Source organism: Cnephaeus nilssonii (assembly GCF_951640355.1).
Source record: "Cnephaeus nilssonii genome assembly, chromosome: 7".
Taxonomy (NCBI): Eukaryota; Metazoa; Chordata; class Mammalia; order Chiroptera; family Vespertilionidae; genus Cnephaeus; species Cnephaeus nilssonii.
This window is the reverse complement of record NC_137078.1, coordinates 14,908,526-14,926,587: the sequence shown is the minus strand read 5'-3', so window position 1 is coordinate 14,926,587 and position 18,062 is coordinate 14,908,526.

Here is an 18,062-nt window from a genome sequence, read left to right as displayed (position 1 = left end):
GAGAAGTGATGGTTGAAACCATGTAAGTGAATGAGTTATCAGTGGGGGGTGGGGGACAGGGGGAGACACTGAGAAAGAAGCTCAGAGAAGACAGCACTTAACCAGACGTACCACAAACATTTATGAGGGGGAAAATAAGCTTCAATTCAACTCAACACCCCACTGTCTGAGTGCTTACTATGTATCAGGTGCTGTGGAATTTATGGGGGTAAAGGTAGTTGCAACCTCTGCTCTCATGGAAGTTGTGGTCTACACTTACTGAAAAGTACAGGACATGTTAGAAGTGGAAGACAAGCCCAAATCCACTTATTTCAACCTCAGAATTGCAGCTTAGTGGTATCACAGCTCCAGGCTGATCCCTTCCAGAGTGGACAGCAGTATTTTTCCTTCTGGGAAGGCACTAAATCAGAAAGTCCTTTGACAGCCCTCTGAGATAGAAGGATAGACACCAGACCCCACACATTACATGGTATGGATTTCCATCTCCTCACCATTGGGATACTTGCCTCTGAGCTTTTAATGTCCATGCCATCTTAAAGTACACACCCAGAGGAGTTCACAAAGCTCTAGCTCTGGTTTGGCCAGCAAGGACAGGAAGATGGCTGCCCGAATGAGGGCACAGCATATGCCAGGCACACACTTCACTAGAAGCTTTATAGCCATTCAAGCAAGTACTGTCTCATTCCTCAATGAGAAAAGTTAGACTCCCTTGTTCTATATCTCAAACTTCTCTAAACATACCCCCAACTTCATTTACATAATTCTCCTGATTAAACTTAACAACTATCTTCCATGGCTCTTAGCCCACTTCTCTTTTTCCCCACCCCCAATGTGGATGTTGTTTGGAGGCAACGAAGACTGCAATTGGCTCATTGTTCCAATCTGCTGATTTCCTATTGTCTTCATTGTATTATCTATCACTGTAGGTAAGTTTCTCAGTTTCACAGAATCCAAAAATGTGAATGACATAATATCAAAGTCTTTATATGAGACACTATCAAATTTTAATAAGACAGCATCCCTAATGTCATCCAATCCAGAGTGGTCTAAAGCTTTGCAGAAACAAAGCTGTGAATACTGGAGATGCATTTTTAAGAAGGAATGAAGTGGTTAGCAATGGCAAAGGAAGCAGGAAGTCAAATGGTGATATTCCTGGGAAGGTCCAAAGAATTGATCAAAATGTGAGTAGCAATCATTCAGGAGGTAAAAGTGAGAACAGGTAGAAACTGAAAATAACCTTCATACACCAAAGAGTATCTTAAATGTGAATCCGCTCCATTAACTTCCTGCCACATATGAGTATAGGCTTTAGAAAGAAACTAGTTCATTAAGTGTTTAAAATTCTTTGAAATAATTTCTGGTCAATTCACAATATTTCCAGATACAAAAGTGGTGTTATTTTTTCCATCATTAATTTTTTTAATTGATTAAGGTATAACATTTGTGTACTTATCCCCTATTGCCCCCCTACCCCACTCCCATTCATGCTCTCACCCCCCTGGTGTCTCTGTCTATTGGTTAGGCTTATATGCAAGCATACAAGTGCTTTGGTTGATCTCTCCCCCTTACCCTCACCCTCCATGACTCCCTCATTAATTTTATTCCTGTTACAATGAAGCCACTTTAAAAAGGAGGGGAAAAGACAGCGGGGGCAAGGTAAACTCAATTATCTTCATTCTGGGTGGGTGTTCTAGAATGGCTCCATTCTTTTGTAAAAGAAGAGTAAGCATTTTCAGAATCTAATTTCTTATTTGCTTGCTTGCTGCTATTCAGCTTACTCATAATTTTTATCTATGGAGAAAAAGCCGTGAAAAACAGGAAATTTCACCATGCTGCAGGAACTGTCAAAATGGTTGTTCTAGCAAGAAACTAAATATCATGCTAACCACAATCCCATTCCTGCCTCTCATTTCCTTTGTAGAATGATTGGCCAGAAAAGAAGAAAAGAAAACACTTAAAATAAAGCCATATTCTTGGACTTTAAATATTATCTCTTAATGACAATAATGAAAGTAAATAGGTTAATAATTAAAATAATTTTTGACTATTTAGTATGTGATAACCTCTATGTTAAGGACTGCACATGTTTTAGCTTATTTACTTTTCAGATCACCCTATGAAGTGCATTTTTATTATCATTGTTTTGCAGATTTGAAAATGAGGGATAGAGCTAGAAAGTGACAGATCTAGACAGAGGACACCAGAGTCCCAGATTTTAATCATAATCTTATATTGTCTATACGTCACACAGCACACCCTCTAAGCATCAGGAATACAACCTTCATAAGTATGTAGGGAATGAATAAAGAATAAATAAATGAATGTCAGCAATGGGGAAGCAGTCAGAGAAGCAAAATAAAGCTTAGAAATAAACTTCATTAATCACACAAATAAGCTTGTGTTGATCACACAAGCAAATTATGTCTGTGAAATAAAGAAATCAGTAAAAAAACCCAGCAGGTATATTATTACTGTGAATCAATATGATAACTGTAAGACAATAATACAAATGAAACGTATCCTGTAACCAGTGACCTTTTGTAATTAGACCAAATCCATGCATATGGCAGGAGGACCACAGAGCAAAGAAGCAATTCTGTTTTAAAATCAAGGATCAGAAATGAAATAAGTGAAACAGTGATTATTTAGAGCTGATTTAAATTTCCTGCAGAATTGGAAATGTTCTATTGTGCTGCTCCCCACATGTGGCTACTGAGTACTTGAAATGTAGCTAGTGTGACTGAGGTGCCGAATTTTCCTTTTAATTTGAATTAATTTAAATTTAAATTACCACATGAGCTAATTGCTACTATATTTAGAAGTGCAGAGAATGAGAATGTAATAATTTTTCCCCTTGATCATATGTCCATTAAAAACAGCAGTAACAACAACAGAAACAGTGAATTAATTTTGCACCAAATCTGAGCTTGAGAGATTTAGGATTTTCTCATTCTGGCTGAAAGGGGTGGGGTTGTCTACACACAAATACCCAACCCACACCTGAATAAAAGGGGGGAAATCAACGACTCCCAGCTACTGGAACATTACCTGAAATCACAAATAGAGTGTCTTAAAACACTGAGCTGCTGGAGGAGGGTCCTGGGAGCCAAGTGGGTGACATCCACTCCAAATTCAGCAGCTATTAGTATCATTTTACTGCAAAAGACCCACAGCTTGAAAAGAGGTGAACTTGCAAATTCAGATCTTAGCCAGCAAGTCAGACTGTGGAGTGAGAAAAGGAGGTGTCACTCTCACTGGCTTTGGTTTGAAGAATGCCAGTTTATGTGAGAAAAAAAATGGGGGGACACCTGAGAGAAAATCAGGGGGGACCTTCATACAAGAAGTCTCCTCCCTAAAAGTCTTTTGCTGTTGTATCTGGGTTGCCCTGTGCATTTGAGTAGTACCTGTCTTTTGCTCCCAGGGGTGAAGGTGAATGAGGCTGTGGAAGGCCATTTTTAATTACAGGTGAGCCATCTAGCTCTGTTCTCTCAGGCGCCTTCCTCACCCACTTCCCTCTCTGTTAGGGAACAGAGGTTGTTGTGGGGTCGAACCATGGAGTCAAAAATAAGACCACCGGAGGCTGCTAATTGATTTAAAAAAGCAGGCCAGTGTTTATTGAACTGGCCAGGACGGCCGAGAGAGCACCACACACAGGTGGACTCCACACTCACGACCACGCCGTTCCAGGTGTAGGCAGTCCTTTTAAAGGTCTAAACCACAAAAATTTTCCTTTGTTCCAAATTCGAAATTCTAAGTGCTGGGAACAACCCGCAGGGCGGTTCCCAGCCACATCCTGCTGGACATTGGAATGTGGCCCTATCTTGCGAAAACAATTTTTTATAGAAGCAGAATCAAGCAGAGTTAGTAATCTCTAAAGGTTACCTACAGTTTCTACTCCTGGAGCTAATGAGTTAGTGGGAATCAATCTCCTGTAGTTCTGGTCCACAGGCACAGGAAAATTACCTTTGTGAGTCTCCAGGTCTCAGTCTGGAAGCTGAGGTAACTACCCTATTGTTTAAGCAAGTAAGTGTGTGCAGAAGCCAGAATAGCAGGGTTAAAATTCAAACAGCAGTTTTTACCTAAGTATGGTTGCTACCATACTTCAAGGTGTTTCTCTCTGGCCAAACTCTGAGCTATGTCCTGGACAAGGACTCCTACATCTAATTAGTCACCAAATTATGGATATTCTACCCTCAGAGTGTCTCTTGAATTTATCCCCTCCTCCATTTCCTTCTATTTGCATTTCTATTGCTACTGCACTAATTCAGATCATTATTACCTCTTGCCTACACTAAAACAGTAATTACCCTTGTGTTTCCTTGCTGCCAATGCATCCCACACAATGCCAGCAGAGGTCTAGCTTGCTGAGAAATAATAAGTGTGATGATGTTTTCCCTGCTCAAAATCTATGTTGTCTCGTCATTACATACTAGTATAGAATAAAACACAAACTCCCTAGCCTAGATTTTAAGATCCACCCTGCTATGGGATAAATTGTGTCCCCCATATATTGAAGTCCTAAGCCCCAGTGTATTAGAATGTGACTATCTTGCTGGGGTAGTGTGGTTCAGTGGTTGAGTGTTGATCTATGACCCAGAAGGTCACAGTTTGATTCCAGGTCAGGGCACATGCCCGGGTTGCAGCCAGCCAATTGATGATTCTCGCTAATCATTGATTTTTTTTTTCTCTCTCTCCCCCTCTCCCTTCCTCTCTGAAAAAAACAACAACACACACAAAAAAAAACACACAAAAAACAAAACAACAACAACAAAAACCCCCACAGAAAACAAACAAACAAAAATAAACCAGAATGTGACTGTCTTTAGAAATACCTAGAGCCTTTAAAGAGGCAAATACATCAAATTGATGCCATTAGGGTGGGCCCTAATCCAACAGGACAGGTGAGGACACAGATATGCACAGAGAGAAGACCGTATGAAAACACAGAGACAAGATGGCATCTATAAGCCATGGAGAGAGGCCTCAGAAGAAACCAACCAGCTGACACCTTGATCTCAAACTTCTGGCCTCCAGAACTGTGAGAAAACATATTTCTATTGTTTCAGCCACTCAGTACTTGTTATGGCAGACCAGTCAAACTATGCACTCCCCAACTAGCCTCCAACCTACATGTTCTAACTGAACTCCAGTAGCTTTCCTCACCTGCCCATATACCCTAAACTTCAGGGTTCTTACATAATTTATGGTCTCTAATTTTCTGTCTTTGCTGTGATGACCCCTCTATATAGATTTCCCTTCACCCTGTGCTTGTGTCTGGATCCAGCTCAAATCCCACATCCTCTAAAACATTTAGTAGAGCATCACAGGTGAATGACTTCTCTTTGCTCTATTCTTGTACTGCTCACACCAAGTCCATTCTTCCCTTCACCTCTCCTTTTCTATTTTGTTGAAGGGTGATTGGCAAAGTGTCTAAGTAAAATTATATTTCTCTCTCAAAAGGGGGTTTTGTGGTAATGATCAGTGGAATGTTAGTGGAAGTAGGTGGGTAGGATTCAAAGTGGGCTGTCAAAACTAAACAACAGAAACATACAGTTCTAGACTTCAGAAGTCTGAGATCAAAGTGTCACCAAGGTTTGCTTTTCTTGAGGCTCTTGTCATTGACTTGCAGCTGGTGCCCTCTTGCTGTGTCCTCGCATTGCTGTGTCCTTCCTTTGTGCACATGCAGTCCTGGTGTCTCTTCCTCTTCTTCTTCTTTTTTTAATATATTTTTATTGATTTCAGAGAGGAAGGGAGAGAGAGAGAGAGAGAGAGAGAGAGAGAGAGAGAGAGAGAGAGAGAGAGAAACATCAATGATGACAGAGATCATTGATCGGCTGCCTCCCTGCATGCCCCACACTGGGGATTGAGCCGGCAACCCAGGTATGTGCCCTTGACCGGAATCAAACCCGGGATCTTTCAGTCTTCAGGCCAACACTCTATCCAAACCAGCTAGGGCTCTCCCTCTTCTTATAAGGACACCAATTATATTGGCTTAGGGCCCACTCTAATACTTCATTTTAACTTATTCATCTCTTTAAAGACCTTATCTCCAAATATGATTACAACATGATTTATTTCGTCCCAAACAATCTTCATACATGGTTTACACCATGTGAGTGTTTTCCTGTGTGTGTGTGTGTGTGTGTGTGTGTGTGTGTGTGTGTGTGTGTAGAAAATGATGAGAACTGAAGGGACATTAAAAAATACTTGTCCCAAATTCCCATTGTAGACATGAAGAGATCCAGCAATGATTTAGTGGGCAAGTTGGACAAGGAACTAATGAATTTCCACTCTATTAAAGAAATAAAGGTAAGAACATTTTAGTTTATAAACTAGGTCTAGGACAGTCTCTTGAAATGAGGAGGACACAATAGATTATCAATCTTTATTCAATGTTGAAGATACTAAACTGTTTTCTAAAGAACATTATTCTTCTTTTTAAAAATATATTTTATTGACTTTTTACAGAGAGGAAGGGAGAGAGAGAGAGAGAGAGCTAGAAACATCGATGAGAGAGAAACATCAATCAGCTGCTTCCTGCATACCCCCTACTGGGGATGTGCCCACAACCAAGGTACATGCCCTTGACCAGAATCGAACCGGGGACCCTTGAGACCACAGGCCAAAGCTCTATCCACTGAGCCAAACCGGTTAGGGCTAAAGAACATTATTCTTATAAACTGCTAATTGGCATTTATGAAATATTTTCTGAAGTTCAGAAAGAGAGAGACAGAGAGTGGAGGAAAAGGAAGATATATAGGGAGAAAGAAAGAAAGAAGGAAGGAAGGAAGACAGTATCAGAACAGACAGATCAATGAAACTGAATAGAGAGCCCAAAATAAAATTAGGCATACACAGTCAATTAATTTTTGACACAGGAGCCAAGACTCTACAATGTGGAAAAGAACAGTTTATTCAATAAATAGTGTTGGGATAAGTGGCTATCCATATGCAAAAGAATGAAACTGAACCCTACCCTCTACCACACACACAAAAAGTCAACTTAAAATGGATTAAAGACTTGAACCTAAGACCATAAAACCTCTAGAAGAAAACATGGGGGCAAGCTTCCTGACATTGCTCATAGCAGTGTTTTGTGTGTTTTTTGGAATTGACATCAAAGCAAATTCAACAAAGGCAAAATAAGCATATGGGACTACATCAAAGTAAAATGCTTTGCACAGCAAAGAGAACCATCAACAAAATGAAAAGGCAACCTACAGAATGGGAGAAAATACTTGCAAGCTGTGTATTTAATAAGAAGTTAATATCCAAATTGTACAAGGAATTCATGCAGCTCAATAGCAATAATAATAATTATGATATAATTTAAAATGGGCAGAGAACCTGAATAGACATTTTTTTCCCATGAAGACATACTAATGACCAACAAATATGTGAAAAGGTGGGCAATATAATCATTGGGCAAATGCAAATCAAAACTACAATGAGATATTACCTTGGACCTGTTAGAATGTCTGTTATCAAAAAGATAAGGGGTACAGCAGGAAGGCTGGGGAGGGTTGGGTGGCGGGGGGGGGAGGTAAGAGATCAACCAAAGGACTTGTATGCATGCATATAAGCATAACCAATGAACGCAAGACACTGGGGGGGGGGGGGGCATGTGCCGGGGGGTAGGGGAGGCCGGGGGAAGGTCAATGGGGGAAAAAAGGAGACATATGTACTACTATTTGTAATACTTTAAACAATAAAATAAAATAAAAAAAGATAAGGGGTAAATGCTCCCAATGATTCGGAGAAAAGGGACTCCTTACACTGTTAGTAAAAATGTACATTTGTGCAGCCATTATGAAAAAGTGTATGAGAATTTCTCAAGAAATTAAAAATGGAACTACCATATGATCCAGTAATCCCACTTCTGGGTATATATCCAAAGGAGAGATCTGTATCCCCATGTTCATTGTAACATTATTCACAAAAGCCAAGGTATAGAAACAACCTAAGAGTCTCTCAACAAATGGATGAATATGTAATGGAATATTATTCAGCCTTAAGAAAAAAGGAAATTCTGTCATTTACAAGATGGATGAATCTGGAGGGTATTATGCTAAGTAAAATGAATCTGACAGAAAAAGACAATGTATGGTACCACTTATATGTGAAATCTTAAAAAAAAAAAAAAAGTGTAACATAATAACAGAGTAGAATGGTGGTTCCCATGGCTAGGGAGTGGGGAAAATAAGGAGAGTTGGTAAAAGGGTACAAATTTTCAGTGATAAAATGAGTAAGGTCTGAGAGTCTAATATAGAACATAGTGACTATAGTTGGTAATACTGTACTGCATAAATGAAATTTGCTAATGGAGTACAACTTAAGTGTTCTCTTATACACACAAAAGGTAAATCTGTGAGGTGATGGATGTGTTAATTAACTCAATGGTGGGAATCCCTGCACAATGTTATACATATATCAAATCATCATATTGTACACTCAGATAAATTACAATTTTATTTGTTTTATTTACTATATTTTAAAACAACAAAGCTAAAACAAGAAATTAGCATTGTGTTCCATACAAACAACTTGCATATAAAAATATTTAACAAGTAATAAAGAAACAAAGGAAGAAGAAAGAAGAAAATTAATTTGTGGCTGTTTCTTATTTAATTTATTTTAAACCACAGAAAAGCATATCCCATGAAAACGATACTCTCTTTTCAGGGGTGGCCCCTGCAGTGAAATCGCTGTGTAGGTGGCATTTACACACGCGATTCCTGTTTTATAAGAGAAATAAATTTGCTTGTTATATGAGAAACAATGGAAAATGAGCAATTTTTACTGCACACCAAGATCTCACCTTGAAGTCAGGAAGGATAATGGCTAATAAAGCCTTGGAGAGGGAGAGACTGAGCCTGCAGCTGCCTCTCCTGATGGGCTGGGCGGGGAGATGTCTGTGCGTGGTGGAGCATCACGGGACCTGTGCTGCCTTATTAAGCGTGGGGTCATGACACAGATGAGCTTGTTTGAGTTCTGTGGCTCATGGAGTCACATATGACGTTACATATGTAATGTGGCTCTTTTTGGACATTTAAGGAAGGAGGAAGTGAGGCCAACAACATCAATGCATGCTTCATTGCTTCTGTCTTGAAGAAAGCATAATCTCAGGTTTGTGACTGCCCTAAACTTTCAAGCCCTATATTCCCAAATCTATTTGCTCACCACACTTACACTTAACTGAATGAAAGTTACAGAGTATAAGAAGGATAAATACTGTGACATTTTCTCTAAGAATCCTGACATCAACATATTGCATATTAACCAGGTTTATATGTGCATTTTAAATGTTTTAAAGCTCAAACCTAAAACGTCTAATGTTTAATGGTTGTAAGTGGAAATAGCCTTCTGTATGAAAGTCTTGCTTTTCTGGTTTTAGCTAAGAAAATGTCTTAGAGAAAACTGAATTGGTGTAGAGTGAGAGTGGGTATTGCAAATTTTTAATGAGGTCATTTATTCACTCATTCAAACAGAAAATGTGTATTAAGAACCTGCTAGATACTATTGCATCAGAAAAAGCATGACCAACTGAGCTTTCCAGAGACTGAGGCATTCCAGGGACATGGGGCTGCTGCTAAAACCAAAGGGATTTGGTGACTCTGGTTAGAGCTGAGGCATCAGTGATAAATCAAATATGATTGGGTAGCAATGTGATAGTGTTTTAGAAGTATTTTCTGCTTTCTTGTAGGAACACACAAACAAGCTATTAATTGACCAATTCCAGGTATTTTCTAAACTTCAATTTAGAAGACCTTTGATTGAATTTTTTGGGGGTGGGTGGTTAAGGTTGTGTTCTAGAACTCTTTGGCTGAGACTGAATATTGGAGTAATGATATTTAAAACACAAATAGTATAACAGTTTAGATAAGATGGGGAAAAATAAACAAACCAAATGATAAAAAGAAGGAAGAAGAGGAGAATGAGGAGGAGGAGGAGGAGGAGGAGGAGGAGGAGGAGGAGGAGGAGGAGAAGGAGCAGAAGGGAAAGAAAGTGATGTGCCAAGCTTTAATGGACAGAGTCTATGGGACACAGCCTAGAATTGTACTCCATCTACCTGCTCTTACAAGAACGTCAGCACCTTCACTAAAGTCCTGTGAGAGGCAACTGAGTCTTGCTAAACTCTGAAACCTGGGGTGTAGGGGAAGCAAAACCAGAGACAGTGCCACATCCTCAGCAATTCAGCTGCACAAAGCCTGAGTCTCGTCTGTTTTGTTCAGCACTAGAGTCCTGGAGTCAATTGGCTCCTGGCAAGTCACAGGTGTTCAGTAAGTGTTAGGTAAATCTTCCTATCTAATAATAGAGTAATATGCAAATTAACCGTACCTCTGCGACAAAATGGCGACCCCCATAGCCACAAGATGGCGGCGCCCAGTCACCTCAGCCCTGCTGCTGGAGTGTCTGGCCTGTCCGACCAACAAACAGAGGCCGGAGAGCAGGGCACGGCGGCGTCCTCAGCGCGGCAGTGGGGAAGCCGCCAAGCCCTGCTGACAGAGGCTGGAGAGCAGGGCATGGTGGCTTCCTCAGCGCAGCAGCGGGGAAGCCGTCAGGCCCTGCAGACAGAGCCCGGAGAGCAGGGCATGGCGGCTTCCTCAGCGGGGCAGCGGCTTTACAGAGCCCAGAGAGCAGGGCATGTTGGCTTCCTAAGCGTGGCAGTGGGGAAGCCCCAGGCCCTGCAAACAGAGCCCAGAGAGCAGGGCATGGAGGCTTCTGTGGAAGTGGGAAAGCCCCAGGCCCTGCAAACAGAGCCCAGACAGCAGGGCATGGCAGCTTCCTCAGCGCGGCAGCGGGGAAGCCCCAGGCCCTGCAAACAGAGCTGGGACAGCAGGGCATGTTGGCTACCTAAGCGTGGCAGTGGGGAAGCCCAGGCCCTGCAAACAGATCCCAGAGAGCAGGGCATGGCAGCTTCCTTAGAGCAGAGGCAGCGGGAACACCCCCAGGCCCAGCAGACAGAGACCAGACAGCAGGACTTGGGGGCTTCCTTAGTGTGTCCCTGTTGGCGAAGCCCCCAGGCCTGGCAGACAGAGCACACTGCAGGGCATTGGGGCTTCCTTTGCATGGCGCATGGCAGCAGCAGGCAGAGAGCAGACAGCACAGCATGGGGGCTTCATCTCCATGGCTGCAGGGAAACCTCCAGGCCCTGCAGAGAGCAGAGAATCATGGGGAGTGGGCCTAAGCCATCAGTAGGACATCCCCTGAGAGCTCCTGGATTATAGAGGGTGCAGGTTGGGCTGAGGGACCCCCGTGCACGAATTTCATGCACCGGGCCTCTAGTATCTAATAAAATAGTAATATGCAAATTGACCATCACTCCAAGACACAAGATGGCCGCCCCCACGTTGTCAAAGATGGCTGCCCCCATGTGGACACAAGATGGCCACCACAAAATGGCTGGCAGGGGAGGGCAGTTGTGGGCAGTTGGGGGTGACCAGGCCAGCAAGGGAGGGCAATTGGGGGGGATCCAGGCCTGCAGGGGAGGGCAGTTGGGGGAACCAGGCCTGCAGGGGAGGGCAGTTGGGGGAGACCAGGCCTGCAGGGGAGGGCAGTTGGGGGAACCAGGCCTGCAGGGGAGGGCAGTTGGGGGGATCCAGGCCTGAAAGGGAGGGCAGTTGGGGGGGACCAGGTCTGCAGGGGAGGGTAGTTGTGGGCGATCAGGCCAGCGGGGAGGGCAGTGAGGGGTGACCGGGCCAGCAGGGGAGGACAGTTGGGGGAGACCCAGGCCAGAAGGAGAGGGCAGTTGTGGGGGACTCAGGCCTGCAGGGGAGGGCAGTTGCGGTAGATCCAGGCCTGCAGGGGAAGGAAGTTGGGAGGGACCCAGGCCTACAGGGAAGGGTAGTTGTGGGCAACCAGGCCTGCAGGGGAGGGCATTTAGAGGTGACCAGGCCAGCAGGGGAGGGCAGTTGGGGATGACCAGGCTGGCAGGGAGGGCAATTGGGAGGACCAGGCTTGCAGGGGAGGGCAGTTAGGGGCAACCAGGCCAGCAGAGGAGGGCAGTTAGGGGCAATTGGGCCAGCAGGGGAGCAGTTAGGCATTGAATAGGCTGGCAGGGGAATGGTTAGGGGGTGATCAGGCTGGCAGGCAGAAGCAGTTAGGAGCAATCAGGCAGGCAGGCAGGCAGGTGAACGGTTGAGAACCAGCAGTCCTGGATTGTGAGAGTGATGTCAGACTGCCTGTTTGGCCCGATTCCAGTGGGATCGGGCTTAAACGGGCAATTGGACATCCCTTGAGGGGTCCCAGATTGGAGATGCTGCAGACTGGGCTGGGGAACATCCCCCACCCCCCCTTGTGCACCAGGCCTCTAGTCTGGGATAATTCTCCTGATGAGACCCTAACAGATATGCCTATGAAATCAGCCCTCCTGACAGCAGGCCCTAGGAACCTGCTCTCCCAACCTTTGTATTATTATTTTAAATTGTGGTAAAATATATTTTATTGTGGTAAAATATAAAAGCCTAAGTGACGGTTACAACCAAACAACCAGAACAACCGGTCGCTATGACACACACTGATGAACAAGGGGCAGACGCTCAATGCAGGAGCTGCCCCCTGGTGGTCAGTGTGCTCCCACACCCAACCTCCTGTGGCTGGCGGCTGGCCAACCTCCCAGGTTCCCTCCCCCTGGCTGGTCCCTCCCCCCCGGCTAAGGCTCCGGGCACCAGAGAATTTGAGTCTGGGAAGCCTGTAGGAGGAGAGTGACCCCAACACTGATTGAGACAGAGTAGCAGCTCAGAGGGGGCAAAAGGGGCAAGGCATCAGCCTAAAGTAAGCACCCCCGCCATCTTACCTCTGCCACTGCAGTGTGTGCCACTTGCCCTTCTGCCCCCGTCAGCCACTTCTAGCTCAGCCCCACACATTTCCAGGCTCCCAACCACTGATTGGCTAGTGCTCCTATGGTTGTGTGCCACCATTGGCTAAAGTCAGCTACCTATCATGCTTGGGAGTGGATCCCTGAGAAAATGTGCAGCTGAGGTAGGAGAGATGACCTGTCTGTCTGTCAGCAACTCCTCTCCAGGGAGAGTGAAGCGGCCCAAGAGTGGGCAGCAAAGTAGAGCTGTATTTCCACCTCAGAGCATAGCTGGTGTTCAGGCCATTTTGGGGTGCTCTGTCTGTGGTCTTTGCTTGCTGCTACCTCAACACATCTACACAACTAGATCGGGGCCGGCCAGCCAACCTCCTGTGGTCCCACCCCCTGCCCATGCCTGTAGTATATAACATAAAGTTTACCCTTTTAAGTGTACAGTTTGGAGGCAGTACATGCTCACATTGTTGTACAACCATTGCCACCATCCATCTCCAGAACCCTTTCATCTTCCAAAACTGAAACTCTGTTCCCACTAAACACTAACTCCTCAAGCTCCCAACCCCCCAGCCCCTAATAACCACCATTCTACTTTCTGTCTCTATGAATTTGACTGCTCTAGAGACTTCACGTATATGGAATCACATGGTATTTGTCTTTCTGTGATTAGCTTATTTCTTTAGCATGACATTTTCAAGGTTCACATGGTAAAGCATGTATCAGAATTTCCTTTTTAAGACAGAATGGCATTCATTGCGTGTATATACCAAATTTTGTCTATCCATTCACCTGTCGATGGACACTGTGGGGAAGAATGCTGCTACATATATGAGTGTACAAATATATGAACCTGCTCTTTTTTTTTATTCTCACCTAAGGATATTTTTTCCATTGATTTTTTAGAGAGTGGAGGGGAGGGAGGAAGGGTAGAGAAAGAGAGAAACATCAACATGAGAGAGACACATTGATTGGTTACCTCCCACATGAGCCTGACCAGGGCCAGGGATGAAGCATGCAATGAGGTAAATACCCTTGACCAGGAATTGAACCCAAGACCCTTGGGCCAGTGCTCTAACCACTGATAAAACTAGCCAGGGCTGAACCTGCTTTTTAAGTAGGATGCCCAGGTAATTATTATTTTTCTTCTCCTTCTTCTTCTTCTTCTTATTATTATTATTGGACACTGCAAACATTTTAATAATTGTTGAGTTGTTGAGCATACATTTTGGAAACATTTTACTTCAAACTGAAACAAGTTAAATAAATGTTTATAAGCCTATCTAATAAAAGAGTAATATGCAAATTGACCATCACTCCAACACACAGATGGCCGCCCCATGTGGTCAAAGATGGCTGCCCCCATGTGGACACAAGATGGCCACCACAAGATGGCCGGCAGGGGAGGACAATTGTGGGAAATCAGGCCAGCAGGGGAGGGCAGTTGGGAGGGACCAGGCCTGCAAGGGAGGGCAGTTGGGAGAGATCAGGCTTGCAAGGGAGGGCAGGTGGGGGTGACCAGGCCAGCAGGGGAGGACAATTGGGGGGACCAGGTCTGCAGGGGAGGGCAGTTGGGAGGGACCAGATCTGCAGGGGAGGGCAGTTGCGGGGGACCAGACCTACAGGGGAGGGTAGTTGGGGGAGATCAGGCCTGCAGGGGAGGGCAGATGGGGGCAACCAGGCTGGCTGGAGAGGGTAGTTGAGGGGGACCAGGCCGGTAGGGAAGGGCAGATGGCGGAGATCAGGCCAGCAGAGGAGAGCAGTTAGAGGTGACCAGGCCTGCAGGGGAGGGCAATTGGGGGCAACCAGGCTGGCAAGGGAGGGCAGTTAGGGGTCACCAGGCCAGCAGGGGAGGGCAGTCAAGGGTGACCAGGCCGGCAGGGGAGGGCAGTTAGGGTCAATCAGGCTGGCAGGGGAGCAGTTAGGCATTGATCAGGCTGGAAGTGGAGTTGTTAGGGGGTGATCAGGCTGGCAGGAAGAAGCAGTTAGGGGTAATCAGACAGGCAGGCAGGTAGGCGAGTGGTTGGGTGCCAGGAGTCCTAGATTGTGAGAGGGATCGGGCCTAAACAGGCAGTCAGACATCCCTCAAGGGGTCCTAGATTGGAGAGGGTGCAGGCTGGGCTGAGGTGCACTCACCCTTGCATGAATTTCACGCACCGGGCCTCTAGTATAACATAAAATTCAACCAAAAGTAAAACTTGTTTTAACCTTTTGCACTCGGATGTTGAGTGTGACTCGACACGGTTAGCATCGGTAGCAGCTCTTTTTATACTCTTTGAATGTATCAATAATTTGAAATATAAAAAAATCCAAATAAATAAGTTTGTATGAAAAGAAACTCTAATTTTTTATTCTACTGCCGCGCATTGTAAAATCTGGGGTATTTAAAAAATTAAATCCCAAGTAGAATAAAGGAATTGAGAAAAAAGCAAGCGAGTGCAAAGGGTTAAGTGTGCCTTGCATCTAGACCAGTGCTTTTTTCTTCCCCGCTTAATATATCTTTATTTTTGAGCTGCACAAACACACCTAAGAATTTTATCTTTGTAGTATGGCATTTAGGAAATAAAAACATACTGCTTGTTAATGTTTAAGAATCACTGTGCTCAGGAAATTAGAAAAGATCTGACATCATTATTTGTATTTTGGCTCAAAATGTATAAACCTTAAGAATTTACCTCTCCGAAGGCATTTTATTTCTAACTAGAGGCCCAATGCATGAAATTCGTGCACTCAGGGGGTGAGGGCGGTCCCTCAGCCTGGCCTGCGCCCTCTCACAGTCTGGGAGCCCCGTGATCCATCACCCCATAAAGGGAGGCCCCGCCCACCTGCCATAGCACCCTTGACCGATTAGCCTGGGCATCCCTCTGCAGGGGCAATTGGGGGGAAATGGCGCCCCCCCCCCCGACCAATTGCATCGCACCCACCTTGGCTGGCCTGGCGCCAGTGCGTGTCATAGTGTGGTCTTCCGGATGGTCATCCGGATGGTCATTCTACTGTTTGGTCATTCGGTCGATTTGCATATTGTGCTTTTATTATTATAGATTATGGAGTGAATCATTCATTCTCCCACTTTGTTAGAGGCACTACTGACTAAATAGGTTTTGGGGGCTTGAGGAACTCTGCCCTTGCCCTGAAGTCATGCTGTCCTGAAGGACTGTCTAAGGACAAACCCATTTAGCCTGTTGCTGATATTTAGAAAGTGTTGAGTGGAAGGGACTGGCTGCCCTCCCTGAGCTTTCTTAACAGCTTCCTTTACTCAGACTTCTACATGGGACACTTTCCCACCACCTTTCTGCCTGGCTCACTCGTGTTTAAAGTTAAATTAGATGCCATCTCTTTAGAAAGGTTTTTGGGAGCCCAATCCCCAAATAGGATTAGCAGCCTGCCCCCTGGGTTCTGCCCACTTATTACCATTTATCTGTCTAGGTCCTCACTACACTTTAAGTTCTTTGTTGGTGGGGCACATGGGTCCCCAGAGTACAGCCCTGCTGCAGAAGCTGCCCAGACCATCAGCACAGACGTGTGGGTGGAGGGGCTGTGGAGAAAGCACTGGGATGCCCTGTGCACACGGATGAGGCACAGGACACTGGTGCTCAGCAGGAGGGTGTGGAAGGGAAACCTGGGTATCCATTTGTTTAATTGTTTGAGAGCACCTGTGCGCAATGTCAGACGTGATGAGCATTTCTAGACAGTATCTGAAAAGTCACTAACATCGACACTGACTATACCATCAGCTAAGTTAGAAGAAAACAATACGCTATTTATTCGACAGTGCAATTAAAGTCATTTGTTTATGAGAACTGACCATTCTGAAGTTCTATGCAGTATTACAAAAATCATATATATTATTAGATGTTTTACATTGTTGTAAATTTGGAATTAATGGCAGTAGAATATCCTATGCAAGTCCTTTGTTCCTGTTTGCTCCCAGAAGACGTTTGTCTATTTGCAACTCAGAAAAATGGACTGTACTAAGGACACGGGAGGTGTTCTCATGATGCCCAGGGCCCGGGACTGAAGCCATCTAAACCCAAATGGGGCGTAGGTGGTTGGGGACGATTCCTGGAGATGTCTGAACTCTGTTTTAGAGCATAAGGGTATATATCGGGTGCCCTCAAAAATGTATACACACACTCTGAATAATTATACAAGCAGTGTGTATTAAAAATATTTCATTTTCAAAATTGAAATATGTGTGTCAGAGGATTTGAAGACATTCAACCTCACAGGATACTCTATGACTACATGTCTTAAGATTGGCGTGATCTCTCTAGGCACAGGAGGGAATATGGAAGGTACATGTTAGGGGGGTCAGGGGGTGTTGGGGAATTAAATTGATGAAAGATTGTTTTGCCTAAATTGGTATTACCTCAGAGGAGCTTGATTAGGCTTATAATAATTTAGATATGACTATAGCTCTGGAAAATATCCTTCTGCACTTAATGGGCTCCCTTTAAAGAAAATTTATATTCCCTTTCTTGATTTTATCACGTGGATAAAAAATGTAATCCCTTTACTATTCCCAAGAACTAGAAAAGGTAACCAGAGTTGTCACTTCCTAATGCTAGCTGTGCTCCAGAGCTGGTCCCCAAAATACCTGTGCTACCTAAAGCAAGTCCCCACATTTCGCTGGCTTCACTTCTTCATCTATGAAATGGATGGCTGCATAAATGGTCGCTCAGCTCTCTAGACCTTCTAGCTCAAACACTCTGTAGTTCAGTTACTATCCATCTTCTGTGACAGTAAAATAAACTGGGGCTTATTTTACTCCCAGGAGACATTCGGCAAGCCTGGAAATATTTTTGGTTGTCACAACGTGGGGGCAGGGCGTTGCTGTGGGCATCTAGTGGGCAGAGGCTAGGGATGCTGCTAAACAGCCTTCGGTGCACAGGACAGCCCCACCATTAGAAATTATCCAATTCCAAATGTCAAACGTGCTGAGGTTGTGAAACCCCGTTGAAGGAGAAACTGATTTTCACAAGAGGAAATGGCATGGTCTTTTTCTCTGTAAGTGTGGCTGGGAAAGCTGTGTCATGAGCTATGAGGAATCACATAACATATCAGGGATAACATGTAGATGGGCTTTCCCCCTTGTAGAGTGTACACTATTAAGATGAGCTATCATTTCTCAATAGCTTTCATTTAAAGATGCTGAAATAAACTCTAATTGAATGCACCATCTGGGAACATTGAACTGCATGGCGAGAGCAGTGGGCTCAATTCACAGCATCCTTCATACCCCCACGGGGTAAGT